The sequence below is a fragment of the Prionailurus bengalensis genome, chromosome A1, assembly GCF_016509475.1.
Source record: "Prionailurus bengalensis isolate Pbe53 chromosome A1, Fcat_Pben_1.1_paternal_pri, whole genome shotgun sequence".
Classification (NCBI taxonomy): Eukaryota; Metazoa; Chordata; class Mammalia; order Carnivora; family Felidae; genus Prionailurus; species Prionailurus bengalensis.
The window spans coordinates 206620905-206629538 of NC_057343.1; the positions used below are offsets into that span (position 1 = coordinate 206620905).

The window sequence follows — 8634 nt, forward strand, 5'->3', positions numbered from 1 at the left end:
AAAACAAATAATCCAGTTAAGAAATGGTCAGAAGACATTAATAGACATTTTTTCCAAAGAATATATCCTAATCTAGATGGCTAACAGACACATGAAAAGATTCTCTACATTACTCATCATCAGGGAAATATAAATCAAAACCATGATGAAATACCACCTCACACCTGTCATTATGGCTAAAATTAACAACACAGGAAACAACAGATGTTGGCAAGGATGCAGAGAAAGGGGAAAACCCTCTTACACAGTTGGTGGGAATGCAAACTGGTGCAGCCATTCTGAAAAACAGTATGGAGTTTCCTCAAAAAGCTACAAATAGAACTACCCTATGATCTAGCAATTGCACTACTAGGTATTTACCCACAGGATACAAAAATACAGAGTCAAAGGGGTACATGCACCCCAATGTTTATAGCAGCATTATCAACAACAGCCAAACTATGGAAAGAACCCAAGTGTCTAGTGACTGAAGAATGGATAAAGAATATGTGGTATGTGTGTGTATATATATATATATATATATATATATATATACATATTTTATATATATATAATATACATATAAAGAATATGTGGTGTGTGTATATATATAGTATATATATAAAGAATATATATATTTATATATAAAAATAATATGTGATATATATATATACCACATATCTCTCAAAAATAATGAAATCTTGCCATTTGCTATGACATGGATGGAGCTAGAGTATATTATGTTAAGTGAAATAAGTCAGTCAGAGAAAGACAAATACCATATTATTTCATTCATATGTGGAATTTAAGGAACAAAACATGAATGTAGGGAAAGTGAGGGGAAGAGAGAGGGAAGCAAACCATAAGAGATTCTTAACAACAGACAACAAACTGAGGGTTCAGGGAGGGAAGTGGGTGGGAGATGGGCTAAATGGGTGATGGGTATTAAGGAGGGCACTTGTTATGATGAGCCTTGGGTGTTATATGTTATACGAATCACTGAATTCTAATCCTGAAATCAATATTACACTATATGTTAACCAAATAGTATTTAAATAAAAACTTGGAGAAAAAAATAAAGCCAGAAGATAAAGAGGAAGGTGTTACCATTTTGAAGTGTTAACCATTGAGCTCCAGTCAGTCCACTATGATTCAGTCACTTGAACGCCTAGCCTTGGCAGTTTGAAATCAGAGAACAAAGGTAACAAATCCTTGACTTTCAAGTTGCAAATCAACAGTACAAAAAAGGGGCAGAAAATATTTAGAAGATTCAAGTCCCCTTCCCAACACACATACACAGATTCCCAAACTAGGTAAAGATTCCACAGGGTAGAGTATAGAGACAGGGAAAATGATTGGAGTACTGGAATTGGATTGTAGACACTAAACAACCTGCCTGGGCAATTCTTTGTGTCATACAGTATCAGACTAGTGAGAAACAGGGAGCAGCTGGGAGGAAAGTCAGTAGTTGTATCATGTTTTAGGTGCTTAGAGACATTTTAGTCTGCATGTACTGAGAACTGCATAACACCTGCTCTGAAGCACTGCCTTAGTTGTCCTTCTCACTGATGATAGACTCTGTGGGAGTCCATCAAGAATGATGCATATGTGCTTTCAAAACTTGCTTAACTCCCATCCTACCTACCTTATATAGAATAATTTCCCTTTCAACGGTTTAGGACCCTTATATCTCCATGAAAGAAAGGGTAGAGCTCTGAGTAAATGATAGTGGTACAGAAAGGAAAGAAAACCTGACCTAGGACATGATATGTAAAATAAGTTCAAGATCTCCCATCCATCTGGAACAGTGTTGGAATGGCGATCAGCTTAGTTCTGTAGCCATTATAACATAATTAGAAAGCTTAAAGTGCTAAAAGCAAAAAGTCTGAGTACCACACATTAGAAAGTTGAGCACAGATTCTGTGGAGAATTTTTTAGAAAAAATATAACAATATCAATGTTTAAGTAATGAAATTCATACAGGGCTCTTTTGGCTAGAAGGACTAAAAGAGACCCTCTACAACAAAGCAATGTCATAAGGACCATTCCTAGAAGACTGTTAAACTTAGTTAGACACATCTATAGATACAAAGCACAAAGTCCCAGGGCACAGCAGAGCAGGGGTCACAGTCAATAGCATTAAGAGATTGGAAGAAATCAGGACAAATAACTGGGGCCCAGAGGTCTGGAAAGGGATCCAACCCTGACAACACTGAATTATCAAAACAAATCCCCTGAAAAGATTTTTAAACCATCTGCCCAAATTTATTCTTGCAGCTTTAATTACAGACTTGTCTCCTCTGGGATCAGGAGGGAAAACAGAAAGAAACCAAGCTAGTATGTCTAGTCTCTAAAATCTCCAAACAAGGATCAGTTATGCATCTTTGATAGGCCTGTGTCAATACTTTGCTCTTCATTAAAAGAGGTCAGCTAAATGAAAGATAATGGAACTCCCATGACCTATTGACTTTGTTGCATCATCAACTAAAATTATCCCTTAGCCAAAATGTGACCAATTTCTTTCTTATTATTCACACAGCACCCAGTAGACTCCAGATTTTTGGAATTCTAAATGTCTTAGCAATAATTTAATTCAATGCCACAATGTCTCATTGTTCTCTAGTGAGAATCATCTCCATGTGATTCTTCTCAAGTCCATTATTCATTCTTTTCCTTTCCTTCTGGTTGTTCTTTCTCTTCTCCATGGCAACTTCAAATTATTAAGTTTCTCATGGTACCAAATACAGGCAAATGGCTAGAAATGGAAAACTGTCTTGTGTGGATTTCGTTTCATGTGTAAATACTCACCAGAGAGTAGGCTCCTATCACCACCCAGTTCTAGAAATATTTGAGATTGGTCTACTATGTGTTGATTCCATTCAACCAGTGGACTCGCTGTTTAAATGCAAAAAGATAAAATACTATATAGTTTTGCAATAGTATTAGTGCCTAATGAGTTAGGCCACCTAAGATACATGTTCGTTAGCTCCAGGTGAAAATGAATGTTGCATTAGAACCATTTGCACCACCCACCTATGAAAGCTTGATAGATAAACCAAGTGACTGGGGAATCACTTAATCTATGAGTGTTTGCAATATGAAATTTTTCTCTCAGGTGTAACACCTATCTATGGATTATTTTGAATACTGCATTTAAGAAATGTAGTATTTTTCTATTTAAGAAATAGAAAAATTAATATAGATTTCTGCCCCTGAGGAGTTTCCAAATTTACAATCTTGGGGTATAGACAATGCTTTTAAGTAATTTTAATACAAGTCAGTTTCAGATCTTTACAGGTTACAAGATGTTTAGAATCTAACGTCAATTTCTATGTAGTAAAATATATACATATCCAAAATATACCTTGAAAATCTCTTAAATTATCCAAAGTAATATATATATATAAATTTAACTTACACTGTTTTAAAATACATAGTGTACATTTTAATATGAAACATAATAAAGAGCAAACATGCAAAAGCTGTTTAGATTATAGTATGCTTCATGTTATTTCATATAAAGTAACTGCTGTGTGGCTTAAGTGTTTACACCATAATACAGTTTCTTGCATATACATAAGCATTTACATTATAGCAACATTTTTTTCCAATCCTAATGATATTTAAACATATATGTGTGACTTTTATAAGTCCTATATATTCAATAATTTCTGCTATTTTGTTGATTATTCAATTCACTATTATATATATTATTTTCAAACTTTTAGCTCTTTTTTAAAATTTTTAACCCTCTGAAAAAGACTTCAAATTTTCTTTACTTCTCAAAGTCATTGTACTTCTAGTTTATTTACTTCTAAAAAAATTATCCATTTGTTCTTACACGTGGTTTTTTGTTTGTTTTTTCTTTTGTCTCTTACTTAAAGGCAATGTTTCCTGATTGTGAAATTTAAATTTTCCAAAGATATTAAAATAAAATTCTTCAACTAAAATAGGGCTTCAGCAAGCATGACTGCTCCAAATCTATAAGAATGTTTTGTATGGTCTGGGTATAATTTGTTAGGGGCATTAGAGGAAAGGAATAGGTGATAAAAAAAAACTTGGAAATGACCATTTCATAAATAGGTATTTACAGAAATACAGAAAGCCAAATCACAAGCAATGTGGTAAAGGCTAGATAGATGGCAAAATGCTCAGCTATTGTTTTTGCCAACCCAGCATCCAATCCCTTCTGAAAACAGTATCATATCTTCACTTGAAGAGTTCTCCCTCCTTCACTCACAGTCCATGTAGTTCGAAGGCTCTAAGAAGAGCCTATGTGCCAGGTCTGGCCAATTCAAGCACTGCCTCTCTGCACAGACAATGTGGAGCCTGCTTGAGATTCTCTCTCTCTCTCTCTCTCTCTCTCTCTCTCTCCCTCTCCCTCTCCCTCTTTCTCTGCCCCTCCCCTACTCATGCATGTGCACTCTCTCTCTCTCTCTCTCTCTCTTTCAAAATAAATAAACTATAAATAGCTACTAGCTAGCTAGCTAGCTAGCTAGCTAGATCTATCACTGCCTCCTTCAGGCCACAAAGGTTGGTAACAGGATGAGCATGTAACCCAAGACAAAATGAAAGGTTAAGTCTGTTCTTGGCTCAACTCCAAAATTTGTCTAATTCTATCATTATTTAAGTTCCTTAAAGTTGTGGTAATTTTTTCTTGTCCTTTGAAAAAAATAACTGTATTAACTGTCCAATCTATCTCATAAAATTCTTCTAAGGATGAAATTAGTTTAATATACAACTTATGAAAATGATGCATTATAAAAGCATATATAAAAGCATTGCAATTATGACATTCATAATTGAAATCATAACATACATATCTTACCCATATCATGCTATTATAAAAATAAGATGTAAATGTTCTTTGAAAAACAAAATGCAATGTATAAACACAAGGTGATGGTGATAACATCATAGCAGGTTTGCTATTAAGCACCAAGGCATGAGTTCACTGAAACTGGAATAAACTCGTATTATCTGAGCCCACTGATCCATTTATTTTTAAGTATTTATTGAACATTACCATGTTCCAGGTACATTCACTGGGTCACACAAAGGCTATACTGGGATATATATTGTATCACACATATATCAAGAAGAAAAAAATGCTATATAACATACACATGTTCTCCCATCACACATACACAAAAGCAAAGTATCTAAAGAACTATAGCTGTTTCTGCCTTCTAAGGGTATTGATCATATCAGGGAAAAAAATCCTTGAATAAATATCTGAGTTGGGCAATCATTAAGGAAAATGCTTTCATTTGAAGTTTCTATCCATGTTTTCTACTGGTAAATTATACAGTCATCAAGGGTAAGCTCTTTATTTATCAGAAAACTTCAGTAAGTTTGGAGATATAACAAGTAGGGCTACAGTTCAGATTCAGATCATCACAGTAAGAGCCACTCTTAAATGTGGCAGGCAATGCCCTAAGTCCTGTACTACAATGCCTCACTGAAAGCTCATAAGACAACTCTTCCATACTCTCACCATAGAGAATAACCAGAGCATCATCATTAAACAGCTTGAAAGTGACAAAGCTTACACTTGAACATGTGCTCTAGCAGCCTGGCCCCTAACCAGTACATGAGATTGCCTCCTTAGGGGTTAAAGGAAGCAGAATCCTGTTTTATCAAGTCAGAGGGTCTGATTTTTTTGAGAGACAGTAGAGAGGAAGTGTAAGAACAGAAACCCACTAATATGGCCAGACTATTGAGTTCCACGTGAAAAGATACCCAGTCAAAATTATTTAGTGGCAGGTATGACTGACGGGATTTTAAAAAAGAACAATTTTACTGAAATTTAATGAATATACCATTCAGTTCATCCACTTAAAGTGTGTGATTTACAAAAAGACAAAAAGTAACAAGTATTGGCAAGGATGTAAAGAAAAAGGAACCCTTATACACTGGTGGTAGGAATGTAAACTGGTACAGCCACTGTGAGTATGAAGGGTCCTCAAAAAACTAAAAATAGAAATACCATATGATCCAATAATTCCACTACTGGGTATTTCCCAAAGAAAACAAAAACACTAATTTAAAAATATATATGTACCACTATGTTTATTACAGCATTATTCAAAATAGCCAGGATACAAAGGCAGCCCCCCCCCGCCCCCGCCACACACACACAGTGGACTATACACAGACATAAAAAAGGATGAAATCATGTCATTTGAGACAACGTAGATGGACCTAGAGGATATTATGCTAAATGAAATAAGCCAGACTGAGAAAGGCAACTGCCATATGATTCCACTCATATGTGGAATAGAAGAAGAAGAAGAAGAAGAAGAAGAAGAAGAAGAAGAAGAAGCAGCAGCAGCAGCAGGAGGAGGAAGGGGAGTGGAGGGGAGAGGGAGGGGCAGGAGGAGGAGAAGAAAAAAAAAACGAATAAACAAAAAAGCAGAATCAGACCTATAAATACAGAGAACAAACTTATGGCTGCCAGAGGAAAGAAGGGTGGGGAGGGAGGGAAAAATGGGTAAAGGGGAGTAGGAAATACAAGCCCCCAGTTGTGGAATGAATAAGTCACAAGAATAAAAGACACAGCATAAGGAATACAGTCAATGATACTGTAATAGTGATGTAATGGGACAGATGGTAGTTATACTTATCATGAACACAGAACAATGTATGAACTTGTCAAATCACTATGTTGTACTCCTGAAACTAATGCAACATTGTGTGTCAACTACACTAAAATTTAAAAAATTAAATAAAGTGTTAAGATTTGGTGGTTTTTATTATATTCACAAAGCTACACAATGATCGCCAGAATCAAATTTAAAACATTTTCATATCCCAAAAAGAAACCCCATTCTGAGATGGAGTGACACATATTGCAAACCAAGGATCCACTCTCCATCATGTTTAGGTCATAGAAAATCACGGTAAATCAGCTTCCATATGAAGGACAGTAACATCTTATAGCTGTAATTTGCATCATGCTTTAAAATATGTGTTCACATGTATAACTTCATTTGGTACTGCTGATGCAACCCTGTGCTGTTGTCAGTGGAATATTGTCCACACTTTATAAATTAAAACTCAGAAATATTATATGATGGCATTAACTCCTCACAGAGGAGAACCTAAAATCCAGCTCTCTTGATTCTAAATCCTATAAATCCTGTAACTTTTTTATTGATAATGTTTTATAAATTATAGATAAGCCAAATATATCCATCTCTGAAATCCAATAACTTCGAAAACCTCTCCCACGGCTCAAAAAGTAGTCAAACTTACAAATTTTTATCTGAATACCTATGTTATTTCTTTCTCTATCACTGCTAGCCATCATGATGTCACTATACAAATGAAACACTTATTTATCCCTTTTCCCACTTATTAAGTGTCATTTAAAAAGTCTGGAGTTTGTGATATTATGATTGTTACCATGGTAATGAACTGCAATATCAAACTCTATTCATAAATCATCTGTAAGTAAAGCAAACAAAAGAATGAGACTAAACACTGAGAGTTTCTTATACTTAGAACCCATATTTAATAATAATAAAAATGTGTGCAAAAATTAAATTCAACATTTACTGCATGCCTACTATATACCAGGCTTTGTACCAGTTTCTGGTAATATAGAAATAAATGATACCAGTTTAGAGCCATTAGCACAAATTACTTTTTCAGCAGTTTGCTCTTTCAACTAAGGCTATGGTTGAGTTTGCCACTATCTTGTTTCGATATGTAAGCTAATAAACTAAAAATATAGGATACAACCAACCAATCATTCATCTTTAAAGACAATGCTATTAGTGCTCACTTTGGCAGCACATATACTAAGATTGGAACGATACAGAGAAGATTAGCATGGCCCCTGCCCAAGGATGACACTCAAATTCGTGAAGCGTACCATATAAAAAAAAAAAAGAAAACAAAGATAATGCTATTAAATAATACTTAAATCCACTTAAGTATTTAATGAATTTTAAATCCATTAAAATTGTTCACAATGTGTTTTTCCATTTAAAAAACAGGTTATAAAATAGTGTTTATAGTGTGATTATAATTTTCTTCTCTAGATTTTATTGTGTTCACCTAAAATGACATGATTCAGAGTTGAAGAATGCATTTGCTTTTTAAAAATCAACACACTAAAAATTTAGTAGCTGATAGAATGATATAACTGGAAGTCTTCAAATCTGGCAGCAGAAAGAATAGAAAACGCTTCTTGCTGAAAAGACCTCACCTTAAGCAATTTTCCACTAGATTATTTGATGGACTATTTGGAATTTTCCATTCCATTTATTTGATGAAGGCTCTTCAAGAGTCCCAGTCTATTAAAAACAAAGAAACAAGAAAGAAAAAACAACCCCAACACACTTTCAGTTCAAATCTGAAAACATTTTCCCAGTAAATCAAGCTGCCATTGTAATGAATTCCTTCATGTAAACTTTCTAATTGGCTATCTTACCAAGAAAAGAGTTTTTTCCCAAGACCAAGCCTGGCTCCGAAGAGCCCCACCAATGCTTCCTTTTCATAGCAACAGGGCTGAGAAATGTTTGCTCCAGGATCACAGCATTGAGAAGACACTATTCTGACTCTTCCGCTGTCCTCAAGTTTCCTTTCAAGAATGGAAGGTAAAGGTAAAAGATAGGCTGGGTTCAAGAGTTCTAATAGAGAAAGAGC

General features: G+C 34.8%; 1 non-coding gene across 1 annotated transcript; it reads left to right on the plus strand.

Moving 5' to 3' along the window:
• The first annotated feature begins 7760 nt into the window (after positions 1–7760).
• On the plus strand, positions 7761–7867 carry LOC122496313. The gene has a single exon (XR_006300762.1). It is a non-coding gene; the product is annotated as a U6 spliceosomal RNA (small nuclear RNA).
• Positions 7868–8634: the final 767 nt, after the last annotated feature.